General features: G+C 40.3%; 1 protein-coding gene and 1 pseudogene across 1 annotated transcript in view; both read right to left on the bottom strand.

Annotated features, from left to right (window-relative positions):
* The window catches only part of FAM221A (family with sequence similarity 221 member A), a 104,530-nt gene that overhangs the window by 39,853 nt on the left and 50,366 nt on the right, over window positions 1–14,311 (bottom strand). The window lies entirely within an intron of this gene.
* LOC123836152 (ATP synthase subunit alpha, mitochondrial-like) lies at window positions 1,681–7,181 on the bottom strand (annotated as a pseudogene).

Genomic DNA, 14,311 nt, shown 5'->3' on the forward strand with positions numbered 1-14,311 from the left:
TGCAGAAGCTTCAAAAGTTTCCCATTCGTACCCAAAATAGAACAATTTGAGTGTCAACACCTGCAGCTGGCAAAAACACAGCGAATGTGTAAAGCCATGGGTTCAGACTGCTATTCAAAAAGGGAAAAAGAGAAAGACGCTAAGGACATCGTGGAGGTTGCTAGGTAACCAACACATCACTGTAAAATTGGATAATTAAAAGGAAATAACCAAAGATCTGTCCTGCCTTTCTGGTATGAATAGTATTTCAGGATAACCAAATAACCCTCGTGGGTATAAGAAAGCTCTTCTTCTTCTTTTTTTTTTTTTTTTAAGATTTTATTTATTTATTTGACAGAGAGAGACACAGTGAGAGAGAGAGCACAAGCAGGGGGAGTGGGAGAGGGAGAAGCAGGCTTCCCGCCGAGCAGGGAGCCCGATGCGGGGCTCGATCCCAGGACCCTGGGATTATGACCTGAGCCAAAGGCAGACGCTTAAGGACTGAGCCACCCAGCTGCCCCAAGAAAGCTCTTCTATACAGAAGAATTCTAGCTAATAAATGAAGAAGGAATAATTGAACTAGAAAATCACCATCTTTCGACCCCTGTTTATTTTTATTTTTTTTGTCTTAGACTATTTTTTTTATCTTATTATGTTATGTTAATCACCATACATTACATCATTAGTTTTTGATGTAGTGTTCCACGATTCATTGTTTGCGTAAAACACCCAGTGCTCCATTCAATACGTGCCCTCTTTAATACCCATCACGGGGCTACTCCATCCACCCGCCCCCCTCCCCTCTAGATCGACCCCTGTTTATTTTTAAATGAATCAGACAGAGCTAAGCAATAGGTACCAAAATCATTAAGTGAAAGATTGTTGGAAAACTTTACAGTGAAGGAATCAGACTGTCCCCACATAAACAACTTGAGCATTACTAAAAGTGAAGCCATCTGACCCTATGTGGCTCTTGAGGTGATGAAATAATACGGAGTCTGTAACACCACCTATAGCATGTTCTTGTCAAGAATCTAAAATACAATTTAAGCAAGTCTTTAGATCTAACTTCTAGTCTGCAGGAAATACAGATGATGAAAAAGCAAATTAAACACCACAAAGTGGTGTATAACTGAAACATTCTACAGGACTACTGACGCAGTTTCTTCAAGAAGCATATCAAATAAGGGAGGGGGGAATGGAGCACTTCTGCAAATGAAAGTGTAAGAACCATATGTGGACCTTGTTTGGATTCTGGCTTGAAAAAATAATAATTGTAAGAAGACATTCTTTGAGATGATAGGCAAATCTGAATAGTTTGTACTATAACTTAAGAAATGCGTATTTCGATAGATGTAAAACTGGCCTTGTGGTTCTATAAGAAAATTTTTTTTTTTTTTTGTCTTTTAAAGCCTCATAAAGTGGTCAGGATAAAGTATCATGCCTTTTAAAATTTGGTTTTAAATACTCCAGCCAAGGGGCGCCTGCATGGCTCAGTTGGTTAAGCATCTGCCTTCGGCTCAGGTCATGATCCCGGGATCCTGGGGTTGCCTGCTCAGCGGGAAGCCTGCTTCTCCCTGTCCCACTCCCCCTGCTTGTGTTCCCTCTCTCGCTGTGTCTCTCTGTCAAATAACTAAATAAAATCTTTAAGAATAAATAAATACTCCAGCCAAGAAATATAAATAAATTCATTAAATAAATTTACAGTAGAAACAGCTCCAGCTTATCAAGCTACCCCCTTACACCAGCATAGATAAGAGCTACTTGCTCCTCAGTAGCCCCAGGAGCATACTGTCCTTGCTTCAGACACTCAGATGCACATCACGACTCAAGAGTTGGTTGAGTGGCGGCACGGAGGTCAGAAGTGAATCGGGCAAAAGCAGCAACTTCATGATTAAGAGCCAATTCCAGCTTCGTGGCACCTGCCACCTGCTTCATGGCCCTGGTTTGGGCAGCAGATCTGACAAGGGACACAGATGAACCAACACTAATGGTAAGGCAGATAATTTTGTAGAACATTTCTGTTTCCAAGAAGATCTGTCGGTCAGGGATGGAAATGATATTCATTGGATCATAAGTGGACACATCACCTGCTGTGTTTCTATGAGTGGTAAAGCAGTCAAGGAGCCACTACCAAAAGAATCCTTCATTTTGGCTGCTCTCTCCCAACAGATGGGAGTGCAGGTAGAACACATCACCAGGATAGTCTTCACAAGCAGCAGAGATGTGACAATAAGCAACAGACTGTTTGGATAACTCATCATAGGTGAGTGAAGCATGTTTGCCATTATCCTTAAAATATTCTATTGAACAGCCAGAATAAGGAGTCAGGTACTGATGTGGGGCAGAATCAGTAGCAGCAGCTGAAACCACAACGGTGTACTTCATGGCATCTGTAAGTCTCTTCACCACCTGGGCAACAGTGGATCAACAGATATAGTACGGCTTCTTCTTTTCACCAGATCCATCACTGAAACATTTCTGGTTAATGATTATGTCAATCTTTCATGTTTTGCCAGTCCATTGGACACCAATAATCAGCTCAGGTTGACCAGGACGGACCAATTAGCACCAAGCTATCCACAGCCTTAGTGCCAGTCTGCACTGGTTTCTGCACAGAGATTGGAGGAATGATCCCAAGTTGGCGCTTTCAGGCCAACTTGCCTGTGGTTCTGAGAACCAACTACCAATGGCACTTACCACATGACCCAACAGCTTCTCACCAACTAAAACATCCACAATGGCTCCTGTCTTTTTCACAATATCTCCTTCCTTAATTAGTTTTCATTTCCAAATACACCACCACCAACATTATCAGGTTCCAAGTTCAGATACATATGCTTCAAGCTTGGAAGAAAACTCTACCATTTCTTCTGCTTGAACATTCCTCAGCACATGTACTTGAGCAATACCATCACCAATACTTAAAACACATCCAGTCTCTTCAAGGTCAGCAGAGGTATTAGCTCCAAGAATACACTCCTCAGACCCAGAGGACACCCCAGCAGCACCAGTCTTCTGAGGACAGGTGTTAGAGGCATGGAGGTTCCTTGTGACAACTAAGGATGATTGCCAAGCATTTTTGGAGACCAGACCAGCCTTCTGAGAGAGGATGAAAGCCACAGCTCAAGCCCAAGGCCATGTGCACAGACATTTTTTTTTTCTTAAAGTTTATTTAGTTTTTTTTAGTGGGGCTCAAACTCTCAACCAAGATCAAGAGTCACATGCTCTTCCAACTGAGCCAGCCAGGCACCCCCAGATAGCATCTCTAGAGCTCTCCTTAGGTGGTTCCTCTCCAGTTGCAGTCTCTGAACTGACTCCCAAACAAATATTAACCTAAAGAAATTATACTAGTATTCTGAGATAGTATATTAGTATTGAGATAATTACATTAGTATCAGACAAAATACACTTTTAAGAAAAAATTCTTATTATGGATAAGGAAAGTCACAACAATAATTCATTAGAAAGATAAGACAATTTTAGGGGCACCTGGGTGGCTTAGTCATTAGGCGGCTGCCTTTGGCTCAGGTCATGATCCCAGAGTCCTGGGATTGAGCCCCACATTGGGCTCCCCGCTCCAAGGGAGGCCTGCTTCTCCCTCTCCCACTCCCCTTGCTTGTATTCCCTCTCTCGCTGAGTCTCTCCCTGTCAAATAAATAAATAAAATCTTTAAAAAAAAAAGAAAGAAAGATAAGACAATTTTATATATATTTTTTAAAGATTTATTTTATTTGACAGAGAGAGTGCATGTGGGCACATGCATGAGTAGGGAGAGGGGCAGAGGGAGAGAATCTTCAAGCAGACTCCCTGACAAATGCAGAGCCGGATGCAGGGCTTGATCTCATGATCCATGAGACATTGACTTGAGCCAAAATCAAGAGTTGGATGCTCAACCAACTGAGCCACCCAGGTGCCCCTATAATTTTAAATTTTTAACTTTTTTTTTTAAGATTTTATTTATTTATTTATTTGACAGAGAGAGAGAGACACAGCGAGAGAGGGAACACAAGCAGGGGGAGTGGGAGAGGGAGAAGCAGTCTTCCTGTGGAGCAGGGAGCCCGATGCGGGGCTCGATCCCAGGACCCCAGGATCATGACCTGAGCCGAAGGCAGATGCTTAACGACTGAGCCACCCAGGCCCCCCTAAATTTTTAACTTTTTATTATGAAATTTTGAAACATATACAAAGGTAGAAAAAAATGGTACAATGAACACCTCTAAATCCACTACTTAGATTCAACCATCATTAACATTTACATTTTGTCACATTAACTTTATTACTTTATCTATCTATATTTTTTATTAGTATGGTTGAGCTGTTTCAAAGTGTCACACCCTATGACATGTCATGCCAAAATACTTTACATATCTAAAAAAAATGACATTCTCCTATCTAGATACAAGGGTATAATCACAACAACATAAAAATAAATCCTTAATTTCATCTCATATTACCATGTCCTCAAAATGTTACATATAGCTCATTTTTTCATAGCAGGATTCAATCAAAATCATCTATTGTATTTGATTGTTATATTTCTTAAATTTCTTTTAAACTATACTATTACCTTTCCTTCATTTTTAGAAAATCCCATTTCTTTTTTTTTTTAAGATTTTATTTATTTATTTGATAGAGAGAGACACAACAAGAGAGGGAACACAAGCAGGGGGAGTAGAAGAGGGAGAAGCAGGTTTCCTGCAGAGCAGGGAGCCTGATGTGGGGCTCGATCCCAGGATCCTGGGATCATGACCTGAGCCGAAGGCAGACGCTTAACGATTGAGCCACCCAGGCGCCCCGGAAAACCCATTTCTAAGAATCTACCCCAAAGATAACACCAGCAAAATTTTTTTAATTTATTTATTTTTATTGAGGTATAACTGATATACAACATTATACTAGTTTCAGGTATACAACATAATGAATGATTCCACATTTGTATATATTGTGAAATCATCACCACAATAAATCTAGTTAACATCCATCACCATGGGGCGCCTGGGTGGCTCAGTCGTTAAGCGTCTGCCTTCAGCTCAGGTCATGATCCCAGGGTCCTGGGATCGAGCCCCACATCGGGCTCCCTGCTCCACGGGAAGCCTGCTTCTCCCTCTCCCACTCCCCCTGCTTGTGTTCCCTCTCTCGCTGTCTCTCTCTGTCAAATAAATAAATAAAATCTTAAAAAAAAAAAATCCATCACCATTCATAGTTACAGAATTTTTTTCTTGTGAAGTGATTTACTCTCTTAGCAACTTTCATATATGCAATATAGTATTATTAACTGTAGTCACCATGCTGTAAATTACATTGCCATGACTTACTGATCCTATTACTGGAAGTTTGTACTTTTTGATTCCCTTTACCCATTTTGCCCACCCCCTAAACCCTGCCTATGGCAACCACTAGTGTGTTCTCTATATTTATGAATGTGGTTTTGTGTTTTTCTTTGTTTGTTTTGCTTTTTAAATTCCACATGTGAATGAGATCATAACCAACAACAAAAAAATTTTTAAGCACATATGTACAAAGTTATTCCCTTCAGCACTATTTGTTACAGCAAAAAGACTGGAAACAAACCAAACATCCATCTACAGAGGACTAGTTGCATGAACAGCTATATTATGAAGTCCTATGCAGCAGTAAAAAAAAAAAAAAAGAAAGAAAAGAAAGGAAGGAAGGAAGAAAGAAATTAGGAAAATCTCTTGAATGCTGCTATGAAATCATCTCCAGAATATATTGTTAAAATGCATAAATCACGTCACAGACAATGTGTATAGAATCCTACCTTTTAACTAAGAAATAATCAAAGAACAAAACATAAAAAAAGAGCAAAGTAAAAACAAATAAAAATAAAATCATTACAAATCATACTGTATATATTAAAAAAATAATAAGATATTAACAACTTTATGCCAATAAATTTGAAAATTTAAATGAACAAGAAAAATTTAGGGAAAGACCAACTTATTAAAACGAACACAAAAATAAAATCTAAATAGGGCACCTGGCTGGCTCAGTTGGTAGAGCATGTGGGTTGTAAGTTCAAGCCCCACGCTGGGCATAGAGATTACTCAAAAATAAAATCTTTTAAAAAGGGGGCACCTGGGTGGCTCAGTCGTTAAGCGTCTGCCTTCATTTCAGGTCATGATCCCGGGGTCCTGGAATCGAGTCCCGCATCGGGCTCCCTGCTCGGCGGGAGGCCTGCTTCTCCCTCTCCCACTCCCCCTGCTTGTGTTCCCTCTCTCGCTGTGTCTCTCTCTGTCAAATAAATAAATAAATAAATAAATAAATAAAATCTTAAAAAAAAAATCTTTTAAAAAGTAAGTAAATAAGGGGCGCCTGGGTGGCTCAGTTGGTTAAGCGACTGCCTTCGGCTCAGGTCATGATCCTGGAGTCCCGGGATCGAGCCCCGCATCGGGCTCCCTGCTCGGCGGGGAGTCTGCTTCTCCCTCTGACCCTCCCCCTCTCATGCTCTCTGTCTCCCATTCTCTCTCTCAGATAAATAAATAAAACCTTTAAAAAAAAAAAGTAAGTAAATAAAATAAAATAAATAAAATGTAAATAGCTCTATACCTATTAAAGAAAATGAACCCATATTTAAAGACCCTCCCCAAAAGAAATCTCAAGGCCACACCCTTCACTAGCAACTTCTTCAAAGTTAACAAAGAAATAACATCAATCTTATACTCTTACATAGAATACTTCTCAGTTTGTTTTATGACACCAGAATAAACTCAATACCAAAACTAAAGGAGGACTTATAAGGAAGGAAAACTACAGACCAATTTTTCTCATAAATCTCATAAATCTATTGTTTTAAAAATCCCTAAATCAAAATAGTAGCAAATTGAATCTAATAACACATAAAAAGAATAATACAACTTTGAAAGCAAAATTGGTTCATATTTGAAAATCAGTCCGTGTAATTCACCACATTAACAGAATAAAAGAAAACCAGACAAACTGACAGGAATATGAAGTAGAAATTAAAAACTAATTCTTACCAGGTACCTTAGAGTTGTATAATAAACCTATAATACAAGCCAAAAAATACACAATTATTCCCAGGGAACCAGTTAGCAGCTTGGTTTAGAATATTGCCAGGGAACAACTCTCTCCTCTGGGCTAGTAGGCCTTACTTTCTTTAGAAGTAGCGATGAGACGACTTTGGGGACATCAAAAGACAGAGACTGGTCAAGGATCATTCTATGAGTCTCTTTATTCTCTTTCTCAAAGATAATGCTTTTTCATCCCTCCGCTGGTGGGATAATCTTTTTTCCAGTGTATGCATGAGCAGTTCGGGACTCACATTATTTTACAAGTTTGCTCACAATCTACAGTTAAGTTCTCCCAGGAGCACAATGGGGGGGCACAATGGGATGAATGTTTCAAAGGAATGAGGTCCTAGGACCCTTCTATTAGCTATTACCTACCCTGAGCATAAGGCAATGTGGAGACATCCAATCAAAACTCTATCACCAATGAGAATGTAAAATGGCACAACCACTTTAGGAAAAAAAAAGTGTATCTTAATACATATGACCCAGTAATTTTACTCCTAGGTATATATCCAAAAGAAATGAAAACCTATGTTCACAAAAAGACTTCTATTAAGGAAGTTCCAAAAAAAAAAAAAAATTCATAGCAGCTTTATTTATAATAGCTAGAAACAGCCCAGATGTTCATCAATAGGAGAGAGAATATACAAACTGTGTTACATTCATACAATGAAATACTACTCAACAATAAACAAATTACTGACACATGCAACAGCATAACTGAAAATCAAAAACAAGATGATGAGGGAAGGCAGCTAGACACAAGAGTACATACCATATGATTCCATTTATATGAAATTCTCGAATAGGTGAAATTAATCTATGGTGGAAAAATTTGCCTTGGGGGCGGAGTGATGGGGAAAGATTTGATGAAGGAAAGGTATGAGGGGCCTTTGGTGTGATGGTAATGTTCTATATAATAGAGGAGTTTGTGGGGGGCGCCTGGGTGGCTCAGTCGGTTAAGCATCTGCCTTCAGCTCAGGTCATGATCTCAGAGTCCTGCGATTGAGCCCTGAGTCAGGCTCCCCACTCAACAGGGAGTCTGCTTCTCCTTCTCCCTCTCCTCCTCCCCCCAATCCTGCTCACGCTCTCTCTCTCTCCCTCTCTCTCTTAAGTAAATAAATAAATAAAATCTTAAAAAAAATAGGAGTTTGGGTAGCAGGTTAATCCATTTGTTGAAACTCAGCTAATGTACACTTAACATTTGTGCATTTTATTATATATAAATTTTACACCCAATGAAAAAACTTTAAATACTGAACTCTAGCTAATGATATGCATGCTAAAGTACCTCAGGGGAAGTGTGCTGATAACTGTAATTTGTTTCAAAAAGCATAAACAAATAACATGGATTCATAGATAGATGTGGTAAAGTATGACAAAAAATTATAAAATCTAGATGCTGGACATATTATTTCAGCCTTGCTGCAGGTTTGAAATGTTCATAATAAAATGTTAAAAACCAAGTTAAAATTCTGTTGCCTTTTTTGAAGCAGATACAGTGAGGAAGCTTTCTCTAAGTACATATATTAAGAAGCAAGCAAGTGTAATTTGTGGAAAGAAAGGGACTTGTCACAGGAAATTGAAAAACATAAATTTTCATTCCTTATAAGCAATATGTATATTAGTATTCAGGATACAGTTCTTAGTGTGGCTTAAAAATATTAGTTGAGGGGCACCTGGGTGGCTCAGTCTTTAAGTGTCTGTCCAGCTCAGGTCAAGATCCCAGGGTCCTGGGATCGAGCCCCGCATCGGGCTCCCTGCTCCGCGGGAAGCCTGCTTCTCCCTCTCCCTCTCCCCCTGCTTGTGTCTCTCTGTCAAATAAATAAATACAATCTTATTTTTTTAAAAATCAAATTTTCTCAACTTCCACTTTAAAAATCTGAAGTATTTTAAAACAATCAACTTCAAAATAATATTTATTTTCTTTATTAAAATATATAGTGACTTTTTTACATAGAAATAACTAGGATAAAAGGTGTGATAACATCCTACTTAAATTATACCCATCTATCACAATATATTCAATATTTACTACATGCCAGATACTGTCCACTCAACACTTTTGGACTGAATCTCCCAGTTCAGATTTGAAGAAAAGAGCAAAAGGGGATGTTTTCCCCCTTTGCAAATGCATGAAGATGAAAACGTTATCATTCTAGAAATCAAGGGCAGAGCAGCCAGGTGCTGGGGACCGGGCAGTCTCTGAATATACAGAAAAGGCTCCTACTTTAGAAGGGGTGGTGAGGGAAGGCTTCTGTGGAGGTGGTGTTTCAGCTGAGACTTGAAGAATGAGAGGAAGCCACTCATGCAAAGAGCTGAGAGAAGAGCGTTCCAGACAGAGGCAAGAGCATGAATGACTGACTGCTGACACAGAGCCCACAAGCGATATGAGATCCCAGAGAAGAAAGAGCAAGCCTTTGAGGTTGGGAACCAGAAACTTGGAATCCTAAGTAGGGAAAACAAGAGAGCACGTCAGAGAAAAAGACCAGGTATTCCAGGCAAGGAAATGGAAAGGAATACTAGTTATTTTGGTTTTGCAGAAGCAAAGGAAAATACTTTCCTTCTGGCCTGAGTTGTGAAGAAACCAATGCTCCCCACTTTGGCACTGATGTACATGAAGCGAAGACCCCCCGAAGGAGACAGGGATGCAGGTGCAGCTTAAGTCTTCTTGAGGGTAAAAGAAGGATCCAAGGCCATCATTTCCCTGGTGAAGGTACCTGAGTCCTAATCAACAATAAGAACAATTGCCTCCTTTTAGAGTTGTGGCCTGGGCTTCCTTTTTAGCCTCAGGAAAACTTTATCATTCTAGAAACACAGGGCAGAGCGGAAGTGACTTCTGTGGTCTCTCAGCCCCTGAGCTGAGGATCTGTTATCAGAAAAGTCACTTGTTTTAATCAGAGAAAGAGCTACCTTTCTTCTGCTCTTCACCATGGTTACTTAGTACTGTATTAAAACCCAATATTGTTTTTAATACATGATATTTAGGAAAGAATAAAAAGAATTAAGTCATCATGCAGAGAGACAGAAAGTGATTTTTATCTTAAAATTCTCAAGAGTCATACCATTTTCCCTGGGAGACTTTAATTCCAAGCGCCACTTAGTTATTTTCCAGAGCAGAAAATGACAGCAGCCTGAGGAGAAAGAGAACAAACTACACTAATTTATCAAAACCACCCTCCCCCCAACTTCTACCTACCTTCCTCCTACAAGTGATTCTTTGCCTGGAAGCTAAGGGGAGAAGGATATTTGTAGCTAAAAGGCATTCTCAGAGTTAGCAATAAGTAGTCTTTACATTCTTTAAAAAAAGATTTTAGGGCGCCTGGGTGGCTCAGTTGGTTAAGCGACTGCCTTCGGCTCAGGTCATGATCCTGGAGTCCCGGGATTGAGTCCCGCATCAGGCTCCCTGCTTGGCAGGGAGTCTGCTTCTCCCTCTGACCCTCCTCCCTCTCGTGCTCTCTGTCTCTCATTCTCTCTCTCTCAAATAAATAAATAAAATCTTTAAAAAAAAAAAAGATTTTATTCATTTATTTGACAGAGAGAGAGACAGCGACAGAGGGAACCCAAGCAGGGGCATTCTTACATTTTTAAAGACATCCGGTTCAGGGGAAGACCAAACAGCTGCCCTTTTATTACATGGGGCAAGTAACAATGGACAATGCTAAAAACAAGGAGGACTTCCATGTCACTTTTTACCTCACTCTTCTACAGAGATGTCAATTCCAGTCTGACGACCAGTGTGTGGACCAGAAAGAAAAGAGGTGGATCCAGAGCTTCTGCAATTTAAAATGCTATCAAATCTTGGGGTGACTGGGTGGTGCAATAGATTTGAGGGTCCAATTCCTGGTTTCGGCTCAGGTCATGAGCTCAGGGTCTTGAGATGGAGCCTCGCGTCAGGCTCCGCACTCAGCACAGAGTTTGCTTGAGGTTCTCTCTCCCTCTTCCTCTGCCCCTCCCCCCTCAAATAAACAAATAAATATTTTAAAAATAAAATAAAATGCTCTCAAATCAACAGGCAAGCTTTGGAGAAATGGCTAGATGTTTTTAAGGCTTTGTTAATATTTTAGAAAACTCAGGAGATACTATGTGAAACTCTTAAATCAGACACTATCAAGTCATTGAGACCATCTCAGGCTTCTTCCAGAGTCATCAAGTCCATCTGTAAAACCTAAGGAGATTACAAGGAGGAAAATGGACCAAGAGTGGAGTTGACTCCCACTCTGTCTAGCCTCTAGGAACTGGAAAATGATAGAAATATTTTGGCCCCAGAAAAGTCCCTACCCTAAGCCTTGCAAATAAAATCTTAGTACTAGATTTTACCGTGACAGAGAACTGCTGTAGGTGAGTTGATGGTGCCCTGAATCCCACGGTGGGCACAAGAAATGGCCCTGAGGGTAGACTGAGAAGATTCTGTTTGCCCTGGAAGAATCTGCACTAAACCAATCCCTCCCTTCACTTTATTCCAAGATTGGACGTAAGAGACACTACTGTGGCAGGCTCGTTTATAAACTCCCAAATACAATAGCCTGGTGCTCCCAACCAGTTCCCCAGGAATGGGTTCACCTCCTATGATCCCTAAACCCTGGACATCCTGGGCACCAGGATCCTGGGTGGGGGGCTACCATCAATGCCTGGGCACCAAATGCATATTGTGTGATTCCCTGCAGACTGTGCTCGCTGCTGACCCAGGTCTTCAAGAACAAAGTAAGGAGTGGAGAAGCAGATCTCTCTTTTGAATCAAAGGAGAGGAATTCCTATGTCCTAGAAACAAGATGGAGTGTACTGAAGCCAAGATTAGAAGAACAGAGGGTAAGACATGGTGGTCAAGAGCACAAACTCTGGAGACAGACCCTTTTGGGTTTGAATCTCTGCTGTATGGTCTGTAAGATCTGTGACCAGAGCCCCCATATCCAGTTTCTCTGCACCACAGTCCCTTATCTAGAAAACGGGGGTAAGAGAACCTCACAAAGTTGTTTTGAAGATCAAACATAATACTGTACCATGAAGAGCAGAGTATAGGGCACAGTCCTTGGTAGATGCTCAATAATCATTCTGAATGGGGGGCATTATTAAAAACAAATCCTGGGGTACCTGGGTGGCTCAGTCAGTTAAGCGGCTGCCTTCAGCTCAGGTCATGATCCCAGGGTCCTGGGATTGAGCCCCACATTGGGCTCCTTGCTCAGTGGGGAGCCTGCTTCTCCCTCTGCCTGCCGCTCCCCCTGCTTGTGCTCTTTCTCTCTGTAAATAAATAAAATCTTTAAAAATAAATAAAAATTAAAAAACAAATAAAAAATAAAAACAAATCCTCCAAATCCTTCCCTGCTGTAAAGCTTTCCTCCCAGAGCACATTCCAGTTTTGAATAGTTTTAATACAGGAGGTGTAGAGCTTCCCCCAGGAGGCAGGCCAATCACCCTTACCTGGCAGAGGTCCCCTTTCTGTGCCCTCCTGCTTCACTCATCCACTCAAGGCTTTTGGACTGAAACTCCCAGTTCAGATTCAAAGAAAAGAGTAAAAGGGAATTTTTTCTCTCCTTTTCAAACTCATGAAGATGAGAAACAAACAAGCAAACAAAAAAAAACCATTTATCTCGAAACTGAACATAACCTAACGTTATGTGTACATTTCCAAACACCAGTGGCTCAAAATGTTTTGTTCCCTCAAGCCTTGATACCATGTCTACCATGATACCCTCCCACCTAAAAAGACTCCTCAGAACCACAGTTTAATTCTTTGCCTGAAAAATTGGTAAATATTAAAGGGTGGGAAGGTGGATGAATTAAGCACCTGAGGGATAGTTAAATGAAAAATGATTTACTCAAATGAACGATGCTGCTAATCTACAATTAGAAGCAATGTGAAGTTATATTTGATCTAAGGATCTAAGGACTCAAAGGAGGTCCTAAAGTCATTCTGGAAATATGTTTGAAAGATACAGACATTGGTAAAACCTGGAAAGCATTAATTTTTAGAAAAATCTTCATAGCCTAACTTCCTTACTTAAATACAGACTAATATTACTGAGCCAAAAGGTGCAAAATGACAAACTTGATCTGATTAAGCACAAGTCGGACTACTAACCAATCGCCTCCCAGCTCTCTAACCAAATTATGGATTAGCCACTCTACACTGTATTCCCAGTCTTTTCCCTACTCTGCAAAATGCTTCTAGTCTGCTGTTTATGATATAAAACAAGGTCTGAGGATGATCAACCATTTTGGATTTTCCGTCCTTGTAGTTCTATACAAATGGAGATATTTCACCACTTTGTCTCCCCCAAATGGCTATTAATCACATTTTACTGGATCACCCACTACCACCTAAAATAATGACAGCGTGGGATAATGGAAAGAGAACAACCTTTAGACTTGTCCCATACCTAGGTTTCAATCTTTTGTTTGCAAACAAAATATCTGATAATTGAGTGAAAGATGTATCAGCTGTAATATAGCCACGCAATAGAAAAGCCATGAAAGTTACATACTTACTGACCTGGAAAGAAGTTCATACGTTATAAAGAATGTTTGGTATAATTTTTTAAAATATAAATAAAGGTATAGATGCACAAAGCAAAAGGTGTAGAATGGCTTAGTAACTACTTTTTTTTTTTTTTTAAGATTTTATTTATTTATTTGAGAGAGAGAGAGCACGAGAGGGAAGAGGGTCAGAGGGAGAAGCAGACCCCCGCTGAGCAGGGAGCCCGATGCGGGACTCGATCCCGGGACTCCAGGATCATGACCTGAGCCAAAGGCAGTCGCTTAACCAACTGAGCCACCCAGGCGCCCCAGTAACTACTTTTTAACAAGTATTTATCAGGCACCTATTATGGGCCAGACACAGTTGCTTATGCCCAGATTCTATCAGTGAACAAAATGAAGTCCCTGTCTTCATGGAAGAGGCATCAGAAAAAACACAATACATTAATATACAATGCAATGTTAGGTATATCACAACTATGAAGAAAAGTAAAACAGTAAAAAGAGTGCTAGAGGCTGCTAATTTAGGGAGATCGTCAGAGACAACTTTCCTTAAAAAGTAACACCTGAATGTTGGGGGGTGGGGCATGAAGGTATCTGGGAATGAGAGTTGCAAGTAGAGGAATATTGTTTCAAGTTGCTGAGGCAAAAGCATGCATGTATGTCCCAGCAAGAGAAAGTCAATACGGCTGGAGAGGAATTAAGAAGGAGGAGGGTAGTCAGAGATGAAGTTAGGAGGCAGACAGGAGCAAATTAGGGTTTTTCAGGCCACAGTGAGAATGCTGGATTTTAAGTAGAAATGG

The sequence above is a fragment of the Mirounga angustirostris genome, unplaced genomic scaffold (genome assembly GCF_029215605.1).
Source record: "Mirounga angustirostris isolate CCGP_5_RB_7025 unplaced genomic scaffold, mMirAng1.0.hap1 SCAF_12, whole genome shotgun sequence".
Taxonomy (NCBI): domain Eukaryota; kingdom Metazoa; phylum Chordata; class Mammalia; order Carnivora; family Phocidae; genus Mirounga; species Mirounga angustirostris.